Here is a 13370-nt window from a genome sequence, read left to right on the forward strand (position 1 = left end):
TTTCAACTCAAGAACAAAATTAACATTTTCAAACTTTAGAACACCGTTACCTACAGTACCCTTTTGCGTAATCTTCCCTCTCTCTTCTCCCGCAAAGGACACATACCCACCATTAAAGATTTTAATGTCGTGTAGTTGGAAGATGTCTCCTGTCATGTGCCTGGAATAGCCACTATCAACATACCACGGCCTGATGATATTCCTCCATAGTTGTACCTGCAAGATGTGAGAGATTAGTTAGTTTTTGGTACCCAGTCCATAGCAACACTGGGTGAACCTGAGTCATCTAGACTTGTCACGGGTTGCCATGACATATCATGTCGATTATCTAATATAGAGTTTGATAGCTTGATCACCGGAGATTTAGGCAACCATTCATATATAGTTTTAGAAGATTTACTGTTGTTTGTATGAATGAATGGCTCAGTCTCCAATTTGCAAGTGGGAGATACAGATCACTTTGTCTTTCTAACTTGTTTCGGTCCAGAAACTGAGTTGGTTCTTGGGACCGAAACATAGTTTCTACCACCTTTCTGAAACGTGTTAGGCTTGGTCTGATGAGGACTAAACACACCAACTTTGTTTCTCTTCCAGTCACCGTCAGAGGGATATGCCTTATAATACCTTGATTTTCTTTTATAGGTATTACGAGGCATATTCCGCTGATAGTATCCACAGTATGGGACATATGGGCGGTGTGGACAATTTCTAGCAATATGACTAGGAGTGCCACAATTAAAAAATGTTTGACATTTTGTGTGGAATTCATTGCGGTCAACTCCTTGTCTGGACTTGTTGTGTGAGCTAGTTTGCTTCACTTAACGTTTACCACCTGACTTATTAATTGGTTTAACACAATTTTGATCATTTGAACTTCCTTCTTTAACAAACTTAGGTCATATATATTTATGATGATTCTTATTTTTATCAAATTTACTCAAAGACACACCACCAGATTTCAATGTTTTAAAGGAATCAACCACAGAACTGTCTTTGCTCTTAAAAATAGAGCCCACACCAACATTTGAAGTCACATAATTCAAAGCAGGTAAATTTAAAGGAATATGAGAATTAAAGTCTTTATTATTCAAAACAAGCAAATCATCATCCTCATCAGTCCAATCCTCAACAATTACTTCATCTGCACGTGAAGTAAACACATTAGTATCATTCACCCCTAAGGTTGATTCGGTGGATCTCACCGAGTCAAGAATGCTTTTGCTATTTTCATCCGCTTTACCATACTGCATGTTTTGAAACTTTTCTTCATGCTCTTTGGTAACAGGAAGTGCAGTATAGTTGTCACTATATGGAGGAGGTACAATACTGTACCCTATACCTTCACCGGCATTTTCTTTCCACCATAATTGTTTTTCAATCACGGAGTTAACAACAACACTAGAGCCTTCAAATTTCTGAAAATCTAGTTCAACTCTTTCTAATTTGTTAGTTAAATTTATAAGTTCTAGCTTTAGAGGCTTCCAGGTCAGCAGTTAGCTCAGCAATTTTCTGTTTAGCATCAAGGCGCTGACAACACTTTGTACTAAAATCATATTGAAGTTTAGAAAAATCCCTTTTCCGTGCTTCGATTTTATCTTTGAAAGTTTTCTCATTTTTCTTAAAATTAAAATTCTTAGATTTTATTCCATCCATTTCTCTATGCAAGTTACGATTTTGGGATTTGAATAGATCTATTTTATTAATACAATCTTAAGAACATAATTGGGAACTTACCTCGGATGAGCTGGAAGGAGTGAAAGTCATGAAAGAAAATTGAAGCTCTTTAACTTGTTCCTCAGCAGCATTTTCTTCTTCAACAATTTCAAAACGAGCAAAGTTGGCAGTCTGATTATTTATGCTACGGGCTACTATCTGATCATTCCAAGAGAACTGTTGAGCTAGAAAACCTCGCTCACCTTCAGCCGTACCTGTCCCGTTTTCTCCTCTAGCATTTCCTACTAGAACCGGCATCCTTTCTTTGTTTCCTTTGCTGGGTTGGTGCATTCATGAGCAAAGTGACCCGGCTCATGACAGTTGTAGAACCTCAGAGTATCCTTGTTAAATCCCACCTTCTGATTTGCTGGCACATTTTCCTGTTCTATTAGTAAATTGTTTTTACAAGAAACATTGCCATGGTGATTTACCAAGAGATATCCATTTCTTTTACATCATTAGGATAAATTTGATCCAGATCAGCAGCTACTACTGGCTGAACCAGATCTCTAGCAAAAAAATGTGTTGTAGCAATTCATGAACCCCGCCATTAAGGAATTTTTTCCTGAGTTTCCTTTGAAACGAAGGAAATTGGGACCCTGACTGGAAGAGGCAGTGGACGTATGAGATTTAAAAGTAGCAGCAGATGGTTGAGCAGGTTTATGAAAGAACACAGGAGTTGGTTGCGGTGGAACTTGAGAGAATTGACCATGGGCAGACTTAAACATGGAGAAGTTGTTTTGAGGCTGATACTGCTAAGTATGCTACCCTTGAGAAGCCTTAAACATTGAGAAGTTGTCTTGTGAAATGAGTGTAGTGTTGGAAGCAGCACTGTAGCCAGCTGCATTTTAAGAGTTTGTATGGTTTTATGGAATGCACGCTGCTTGTCATCCATGTCACAAGCCTTGATGATTGCCATAACTTAAGACAGAGTTAGCCTGTTGAGATCTTTCGTCTTCTTAATCACCGCAACATTAATATCCCAGCTTTAAGGTAGGGAATTGTTAATGCACGGTTTTGTCGTCTCGAGTCTTTGTAATTTATCGGTTGTAATTTATTATTTTTTAATGTAAGGGGTATTTATGGAAAATAAATTAGTTTGTTATATATAGCTCATTCGTTAAGGATGTTTAACGAATGAGCCAGTTCATTATTTGTACAGTTCATTCGTTAAGGATGTTTTACGAATGGACATTAGTTCGTTATGTATGTTTCCCATTCGTCACGGAATGTTGACGAATGGGGGTATAGCGAATTTCTAATTCGCTATGCTTTCCTTTAAATTAATTTATTGTTAATGAATGGAGCCCATTCGTTTCGGGATGTGTAACGAATGGGGTTCCATCGTCTATATAAGGCTGTTTAGCCTTGAGTAATTTAAGTATTGTTAATCAATTACACCAAACCTTTGTCCATTCTCTCTCTCGTTCAATACTTCAATAACATGATTATTACTATTACTATTATTACTATCAACTACATAACTAAGAACATATCATATAACTAGATCTGTTGCTTAATCAATTGAATACATATATGGATTAATTAGATCCGAGTTGGTATTTACAAGTGGTATCAGAGCTTTCTGGTGTTTGATTGCTCTTAGTCTAAGGTAATTTGATAAGTAATTGATGTTTATTGATTAATTATCAGTTTCAAATTGGTTTTATTGATTTTGGTTTAATTAACGTTTGGATATGTTAATTATGGATTGAATTGGGTTGAATTGTGTTCGTTGTGGATTGTGGAAGAGTTGTGCGGATTGGATTGTGTTATTGTTGTTGTTTGTGATGATTTTGGATTGGATATGAGGCTGTACAGAACAAAGTGTTGTTTGATTGAAAATTGATAATCAATTGGTTGATTTAAGGTATACGAGATCGGTTGGTTGTGTTCGTGAGTAAGTTACGAGTAGAACGAGCTTTGATTTGGTCGATTTGGTGCGAAATTGATCAAGTATTACATCATTTGAGTTTGTGTTATTGGTAATATCAGATCTGGAAAATTTCTAGATTTCTGGAAATCTGGTTTGAAAATTTGAGGATTTGCAGATAGCCGTAATTCATTATGACTAATTCGTTATACACGTGTTTTGATTCGTTATCAGTTTCTAACTGATTCGGGTCTCATTTATTATTTGTTACAACTGAATAACAACTTTGTTCGTTATTCACTATAGCTAATTCGTGTTCACTGTAGCTAATTCATGTTCCCTATAGCATATGCGTGATCATTGATTCATCATTCTAATCCGTCTCTGATTCGTGAATCAAATTCGTCATTGATTCGTCATACTGATTCGTCATTGATTCGTCATACTGATTCATCATTTATTCATCATACTGATTCTTCATTGATTCATCACTCATTCGTTTCAGTCAATTCGTTACTGGTTCGTTAAGTTATTGTTCCTGATTTGTCATTGAGACATCACTCAATTCGTTGATACTATTGTTACTGAAATTTGAATTTTGTTAAGTTTGAACTTTCTATTTACTTAAAATGGCTGTTTTTTATGCATTGGCATCTCAGAATGTACTGATGCAACAAATGTTACATCTTGATGCGGAAATTGGATCTCATTCGAAATGTACACGTTTGATGAAGTTTAGTGACTTTGCTAAATGGGAACCACATTTTCGAGCACATTTTGGTTCTGTGCATCCTGATTGTTCTCATTGTCTTGATGAAGTTTATACAGTTCCAATGCTTGCTAGTGAAACTACGGGTTTTACTCCAAAAGCTTTTTCTCAATACTCGCAAGAGGAAAAGAAGCCTTAGAGTTTGAAACTAAAGCATACTCGAATCTGACTATGGCATTACCCGATAACATATTTTATCAATTTGGAAGTATTAAAATATGTGCTTCATTGTTTCAACACATTAAGATGAGAAGTATGGGAAACACAAAAGAGAGCAAGAAAGTTATGTTGAAGTTTCTATTTCAAAACTTTAACTTGTTAAAGGGTGAGACCGTTGAAGAGAAGCTTACTCGTTTTAATCATTTGATAGCAGAAATGAACAAACTGAAGATGGAACCCACTAAATCTGATAAGATTGATACAGTCAAGAATGCTTTACCGGGTTCATATTCAACATTTCTGATGGTATTGAAAGAAAACAACTATTTCAAGAATGAAGATCTAACGACTTCAGAATTCATGCAAAAGGTGGAAGCTAGAGAGTAAGATCTGAAATGTCAGCAATCTTAGAAAGAAACTCAAGATTCAACTCTTTATGGAGTTTGTATGCCGTTAAGTAATATTGCAACTTTGATTACTGCATTTCTTAATCAAAACACATAAGAAGGATCATCGACTTATAGTGATCCTAGTGTATGCTTCATGGCATCTTTGTTTACTAATAATTCTGGAGGTCCTGGAGGATCTGCTACTACTAATAAATCTACTGCACCACCAAATGTTAACATGAAAGAAGCTTAACAGAATTTTGCATTTCTTTTTGCATTTATGACATCATATGAAAATTTGGTGGGTAGCAAGATTGCTACAAGTGAGCTAACTGATGAAGATTATGACCAAATCGATCCAGATGATTTGGAATTAAAGGATCTTAAATAGAACATGGCCATGATTATTAGAAAGGTGAAGAAGTATATGCAACGAACTGGCAAAGACTTACCTTCTCTGAACAAAAGAGTTGGTTTTGACAAATTAAAAGTCAAGTGTTACAATTGTCAAGAATTTGGCCATTTCGCCAAAGAGTGTGACAAACCAAAGAAAGAGTATAATGGACCTCGGAATCAAGACATAAATTCTGTAAAGAAGAGTAATGAGTCTTCTGAAAAACATTCTGGAGGAAGTTCTAATAAACCTTCTGGATCACAAGCTCTTCTCTCGGTTGAAGGAACTGACTAGGCTCAAAGAATGTTGTGTAATGATACTCAAGCTAATCTAGCTATTTTCAAGCAGAATGAAAGTTTTCAAGATGCTAGTGGGAATGAACTGTCTTTTGAAAATGACTCAAAGTCGGATTCAAAGGATTCTTGCAATATGCGACCAACTTCTTTTGCGTGCATGGCTAAAATTGACGAGGTTAGTTCTTCTTCTTCTGCTAAATTATCTACAAATGTGTCTTATGTTGATTGTGAAACTGTTAAGCCTAGGTTAGAATCGCTGAAAGAGCACAATGACCTATTGGTAAAAGAAATTGCTTCAATTAAGGATACATTTAGACAATCACAAGAATCATAAATAAGATCTAGGAAGAAAATAGAAGCATTGTCTGTTAGTAACCATGACTTCAAAATGACAATTAACGATCAACAATTTCAAGAGGTTTTGAAACATCGAACTAAGATAATATAACTTGAGAATGAGGTTCTTGATTTGAAAAGCAAGTTGGGCAAATTTCGAAATTCTTCGTTTTTACTAAATGAAATTATTGAAGTGACTAGTAATCAAAAAGATTCAAAAAAAGGTGTAGGTTTTGTTGAAGTGCTACCACCATTTAATAATGATTATACTGCAAATCCTTTTGCGGGAAAAGAGGAAATTGTTGTTAATGAACATGCTGTTGAGATAAAACCTAAAGTGGTTAAAAATGACAATTTGAATGCCCAAAAAACCACATATTCAAAGTAATAAGTTCTTTGTTGAAAATGTTGATCAAGTCATCATTGAGGACGTATTTGAACATGAGGAAGTATTTGAACCTGAAGTTGTGTATGGTTCAAATGCATCTCAAGTGTAAAAGGAGAAACCTGTTAAGGTTAAGGCTAAGAAATCAGAAAAGTCAAATATTTCTGATGAGGATTTGATGCGTTTCGTCAATCCTATTCCTTCTAAGATAAGCATTGGTCGAGTGTTTAAATTAAAAGGCATTAGCACAATGTTCACTGAGAAAGACTGTTGGGATGAAAAAATGCTTAGAGGAAGATTGGAATCTTCTCAACCTCTCAAGAAAAAGTTAAGTATGGACTCCAAGCACACTTGGGCATCCAAGCAAGCTTTTTAGTTAACCTAGCAAGGTATTTTGTCATTCGGGCAAGGTTATCTTGATGAAGTCTTCTTAAGTATTAATCCGAGCAGGGTTCACCTCGTCTAAAAAAGGTGTTCTTCAAATCGAGCATAGTTTCCTTACCAGCAAACCCTTGACTAAACCAAGCTTATGAAGCCAAGTAATTGGAAGATCTTACAAGGTTTCATCAATAAATAGTAATCTGAGCATGCTTGAAGAAAGTTGATCAAGAAATATTCTAAGTACTTTCACTAGCAAGGTTCAACTATGAGCAAGCTACAGTGCTACCAACACAAGTTAAACAGTGTTACCAGCACACTTTAGTTTGGTCAATAAGTTATCTTCTAACAAAGAGTTGAAGGGATTCATGAAGAACAGTTTGCTCGTATGACCATATCGAGCAAAGTTTGCTATGGTCAGGAAGATTGAAGTCTGCTAGGTGAACATTTTCTAAGGAAAATATTCAAAGTAAAGTCTACCCAGAGAACTGTTCCCCAGCACACTTTGGTTACCAAGTCTACTCGAAGATGACAAAAGCTGCAAAGCTTACTCGAAGACTTGTTTTTACACTTAGAATCATTTGTAATATGTTTTTATGATTATGTATCAATCATTAGGGTTTCCGGAAGGCAGGACAGCTGTCAGGTGGTGGCAGGCCTATAAATAGAATATTTTAGGGCATGCATACCACGGATTAGCCACTCTACACTTTTCAGACCTACTGGATATTCTTGAATTGAGTTTGACGGTTGTCCAAAGAATTGTACGGTTAATCATTCCTTACAGAAACCCTAATTGATTTGCATTTGTATGAATCGTTCTATAAATGGAAATCTTTTGAGTTAATGTTTGTGTCTGTTAAATTTTATAATCTTTAAGCAACAATCTTGTGTGTTAGTGATTCTGCCATTAACATACATTTATTCTTACCTAAAATAGCAAGTCGTTAACCCGTTTGTCGACACATTAATGTGTGGGTTGCGACATTAATAGTGAGTGATTGAGTTATCAATTGGACCGACAGGTGGTATCAAAGCCTGTTTGTTGCTGTTTGGGTGAAGAATCATTGCTTATTATTGATTATCTGAAGATGAAGAATGACGTAAGCTGAGTACTGTTTCATTGGATCCTGACGTCAGCAACTCTGTTCTTCTTTATTCTTCCAAATATGCAATATTTGGCGTTTTCTTTCACTTGTTTTACTTAAAGTTTGTATTTTTATTATTAGATCTTGCTCCAATCGAACCAGATACACCAAATCTAAAGATTTCACTCTCAGGTCTGATTGATTTTCAAATTCGATTTTTAAATCTGTTTAAATTTTTATCTATTTCTCTTTAAAATTGTTTTACAAAATACCAAAAATATGTCTGGTTTTGAAGAGAAAGAGGTTTCCACTAACAAAATCTGAATGTTGTATGGACAGGAAAACTACATTAAATGGAAAAATCTGTTCGAGGCCGCTGTCTGCTACAATGATGTGGATATGTGGAATTCTATCAAGAATGGACCTTACACTCTTGATGGAACTTCTACTAGTGCTGGTGGTCAAGCTATTGAAACTAGAATGAGAAAAGTGGATGATAGGGCGCTAGCTATGTTGAAGTTAGGTCTTTCATGGGAGATCCAGACCAAGGTTCTCATCACAGAATTGCAAAGGCCATGTATGATGCTATCTTAGAGATGTTTGAGGGCAACTCTGAACTAAAGAAAATCAAGAAAGGAGACTCAAGAAACAGCTAGATAGGTTCAAATATAAGGATGGTGAGAGACTAAAGTCGGTGCTTGAAAGATTCTTAGCTATTGTGATTGAGATTAGAACAACAGATTATGTTGTTACTGATGCTAACCTGAATAAGAAAATGTTATCATGCTTGTCAAAAGAATGGTATACATCTAGTAAATTCATGAATCAAAAGCCCAACTATGATACTTTGAGACTGGATGATGTGATCTGCTTCTTGCAAGCTGCTGAAATAGAGATGATTGAGAATGAAATGAACAGAGAAGATAAGCCCTGTTTTCAGATGACAAATGCTCTCATTGCTCCAATGGGAAACATGACTGTGAAAAACCAACAACAAATCCATATCATTGAAGAACCAAGTGAACATGGTGTTGATACGCCAAAGGGTTTTGTTTGAGGTAGCTCAAGTGGACAAGGAAATCAATCAAGGTTCAATGTCCAACTCATTGATGATAATGAGTCTGCCTCAATGGTAAGTGGATAAGCATCCTATGGTGGAACTCATGCTAGTCAAGGAAGTGAATACCAATCACTGTTTTCAATGTTCACTGAATCATATAATGCTCTTGTACCTAAGAACATGATTCATACAAGTGTGGTTCAAGATGACTTGGAACAGATTGATGCGGATGACCTTGAAGATATGTACTTGAAATGGCAAGCTGCTATGCTAGCCTTGAGAAGTAAAAGGTTGTTCAATAGGACTAGAAGATCACTTGTTTCAGGTCCTAATGATTGAATTGGGTTTGATAAGTCTAAAGCAATATGCTATAAATGTCAACAACTAGGTCACTTTGCTAGAGAATGCAATCAGCCTAGAAACTTTCAAGGGAATCAATAGCAGAACCAACAATCAAGAAATCAATACCAGAACCAGCAAAACCAGCCAAGATACAACCACTTCAACAACAACCCCAACTTTAACAACAGCTACCGGCAACCACAAATGAACAATCAGCAAGTTGTACCTCAAAAACCAGAACTACCAGAGAAACAACCTAAACCCTCCAAATGCTCCCAACAACACTAACATAAATAATCAAAACTTGCCTAGAAACCAAGGAATGTAGCCCTTGCTGCTCAACAAGAATTAAGGTGGTTTTGATTGGAGTGATCATGCTGATGACATAACCAAGGCCAATGTTGCATTCATGGCAAAAGTTGAAAATTAAGCTGGATCTTCTTCTTCACAGGAATAGTCCACTCCACTAAAGGAAGTATGGTACATGGATAGTGGGTGTTCTAGCCATATGACTTGTGACAAAAGGTCACTTGTTAACAATGAGGAGAAATTTGAGGGTCCGGCTGCCTTTGGAAGTGATGAAAATGGTGGAAAAATTGTAGGCAAAGGAATCTTGACAAATGGCAAGGTCACATTTAATAATTTCTTCTATGTGGAAGGGCTACAATATAACCTTTTGAGCATTTCTCAAATGTGTGATAAAGGTTATAAGGTTGGGTTTGATGACTCTCACTGATTTATTCTCAAACCTGATTTTGTAATCCCTCCAGACATGATTATGATGATGGCTCCAAGAAATGGCAATTTGTATGAACTGAATATGAAAGATGCTGTTTCAAGGGGTTATACATGTTTTATATCCAAGGCCACTGAAAAATGAAACCAAATTGTGGCATAGGAAGCTCTGTCATGTCAACTTGAAGAACATGAATAAACTGGTCAAGGGTGAGCATGTTATTGGCTTACCTACAAGAGAGTTCAAGTTAGATGGCAATTGTATTTCTTGTCAAAAAGGTAAGTAGCACAAGACTTCACACAAGACAAAGCTCATTAACACTATTGATCAAGTGCTTGAGATGCTTCACATGGATCTTTATGGTCATGTGAGTGTTCCAAGCATAGGCAAAAAGAGATACTATCTTGTGATAATTGATGACTACTCAAGATACACTTGGGTTTAATTCCTAAGTACAAAGGATAAAGTTGCAGAATTGATTAAGAATTGTGTGACCAAGGTTGAGAATAAGTTGGATGCAAAGGTAAAGGTGATGAGAAGTGATAATGGAACCGAGTTCAAAAATGTGGTAATGGAAGAGTTTTGCAATGAAAAGGGAATTTTACAACAGTTCAGTGCTCCTAGAACTCTGGAAGAAAATGGTGTTGCAGAGAGGAGAAATAGAATACTCATTGAAGCTGCAAGAACCATGTTGGCAGATGCTTTCTTGCCTGTCACTTTTTGGGCCGAGGCTATTAATACTACATGTTATGTTCAGAACAGAGTCCTTCTCAACAAAAGTCAAAACAAGACACCTTATGAGATCATGTTTAAAAGAAAGTCCTACATAAAGTTTCTCAAGCCATTTGGTTGCAAATGTTCATTGTTGAACACCAAGGATTATCTCAATAAGTTTCAATCAAAATCCTTATATTGTTTCTTTGTTGGTTACTCAACACACTCAAAAGCTTACAGAGTATATGTTAAAGACCATTTGAGTGTGATTGAATCTTCAGATGTTATTTTCAATGAAAATCAATTCAATACAGTTGATGGTGCAGCATGGCTATTTCATCTTGAAAAATTAATCAAGTCTTTCAAGATTTATCCTGAAGATTTTGATGAATCCTTTTAAAAGACTAGTGTGACTGAAGAGAATAATGAGAAGAAGTTGAATTTGGAAAAGCTGTGGTCAAAGGTTGTAGTAAAAAGAAGTGAATACAAATTCATTAAGGATCCCTCAAGTGCTAAATATGAACAAAATCAAAATCCAGAACAAGATCCAAAAAATGGTAATCAAGATAATCAAGAGGTCCAAGTTGATCAAGTTCTAAATGAAGAGGATCCTAGCAGCCAAGATGAAACTCATAGACAAGCTACAAGGGAAGCTAGATTTGAAGATCTATTTCAAAGAATGAATATGGGAAATAATGGTGCATCTACCTTCCAACTGAATACTGAAGAAGCACCAGAGTTTCATGATGCAACAACTAATTTGGTCATTGATGAACCTGATCTCAATGATACAAATTTGGATTTGAATCTGTCTACTAATATTATTGTTCAATCCTCTTATGTTGAGAGAAATCATCCACCTGAAAACATCATTGGAAACATAAATGAAAGAGTTACAAGAAGTGCTTCTGAATCTGCAAACATTTGTTTGTACTCCTACTTTTTATCTCAGATTGAACCAAAGAACATTGTTCAAGCATTGAAAGACAACTGTTGGGTAGAAGCAATGCAAGAGGAGTTAGCCCAATTTAGAGATCTGCAAGTGTGGAAACTTGTAGATAGGCTAAGAAACAGATATGCCATTAGAACTAAATGGGTTTTTAGGAACAAAAAGGATGAAAGAGGTATTGTGATCAAGAACAAGGCAATACTTGTTGCACTAGGATGCCTACAAGAAGAAGGGATAGACTTTGAGGAGGTCTTTGCTCCTGTAACAAGACTGAAAGCAATAAAAATTTTTATAGCTTATGCTGCCTCAAAAAACTTAAGGGTATTTTAGCTAGATGTCAAACTTGCTTTCTTGAATGGAAAAATAGAAGAGGAAGTGTATGTGTCTCAACCACCAGGTTTTAAGGACCCTGATTATCCTAACATAGTTTATAAGTTGAACAAAGCTTTGTATGGATTACACAAGCTCTAAGATCTTGGAATGATGAGTTATCCAATCACTTACTTGATAATGGTTTCACAAGGGCAACTATTGACAAGACCCTCTTCTACAAGAAAAGAGGAAAAGATTTGCTTCTATTACAAGTTTATGTGGATGAAATCATCTTTGGCTCACCTAATGAACAAATGTGCCATGAATTTGAAGATGTGATGAAATCAAAATACTCAATGAGCTCAATGGAAGAAATGAACATCTTTCTTGGATTGAAAGTTCAACAGAAGACTGATGGCATTTTCATATTCCAATCTAAGTGTGTACAAGACATATTGAATAAGTTCAAGTGTCAAGAATTCAAAATTGCTTCATCACCCATGGACACTCATGAGAAGATGATAGCAGATGAAAAGGGGGAGCCTGTAGATGAGCATGAATATAGAGCTAAAATTGGTTCTTTGATGTATCTTACTGCTTCTAGACCAGATATCATGTTTGCAGTGTCTGTATGTGCAAGATTTCAGTCAAGTCCTAAGATATCTCACATGACAGCAGTCAAGAGAATCTTCAGATACTTGAAGGGAAAACCTGATTTGAGGATTTGGTATCCAAAGAACCAGTCCTTTGATTTGATAGCTTTTACTGACAGTGATTGTGATGAATGCAATATGAGCAGAAAGTCAACTTCTGGAGGATGTCAATTTTTGGGAGACAGGCTAGTCTCTTGGCAGTGCAAGAAACAAACTACAGTGTCTATCTCAACTGCAGAAGCTGAGTACATTGTTGCATCTGCCTGCTGTGCACAAGTCCTTTGGATTCAAAATCAGATACTAGATTATGGTATAAATTTCTTGAACACTCCTATTTATATTGATAACACTGTTTTATTTTTTCATAGTTAGTAATCATGTTCAACATTCCAAGACCAAGCACATTGAAATTAGACATTATTTCATTAGGGCTTGTAATGAAAAAAGGTTTAATAGAGATGAAAAGAGTTTATACAAGTGATAATTTGGCTGACCTATTCACCAAACCACTTGATAGAACAAGATTCCACTTTCTTCTGAAAGCATTGGGAATGATCAACTCTGATGAGGTCTGATTAAGGATGTGTGCTTGACTATGCTAACTGATTATCTTTTGAAAAGGTCTTACTGAATGTTTGTTTAATGTGTGAAACTGTGATGTTGATGTTAACTGATATGTGCTTAATTGACTATCTAAATAACTCAGGTATGCTTGATGCTTAAGTTAATATTCAGTGATTATGTGTGATGGCATGATAAGTGTTTGAATTGATATATTTGTAGGTGTGCTTATCTTATATCATGAATATGCACGTAACCTAATA

The sequence above is a fragment of the Bidens hawaiensis genome, unplaced genomic scaffold, assembly GCF_021521415.1.
Source record: "Bidens hawaiensis isolate Kalapana, Puna unplaced genomic scaffold, B.hawaiensis_p1.1 tig00008633_1, whole genome shotgun sequence".
Taxonomy (NCBI): domain Eukaryota; kingdom Viridiplantae; phylum Streptophyta; class Magnoliopsida; order Asterales; family Asteraceae; genus Bidens; species Bidens hawaiensis.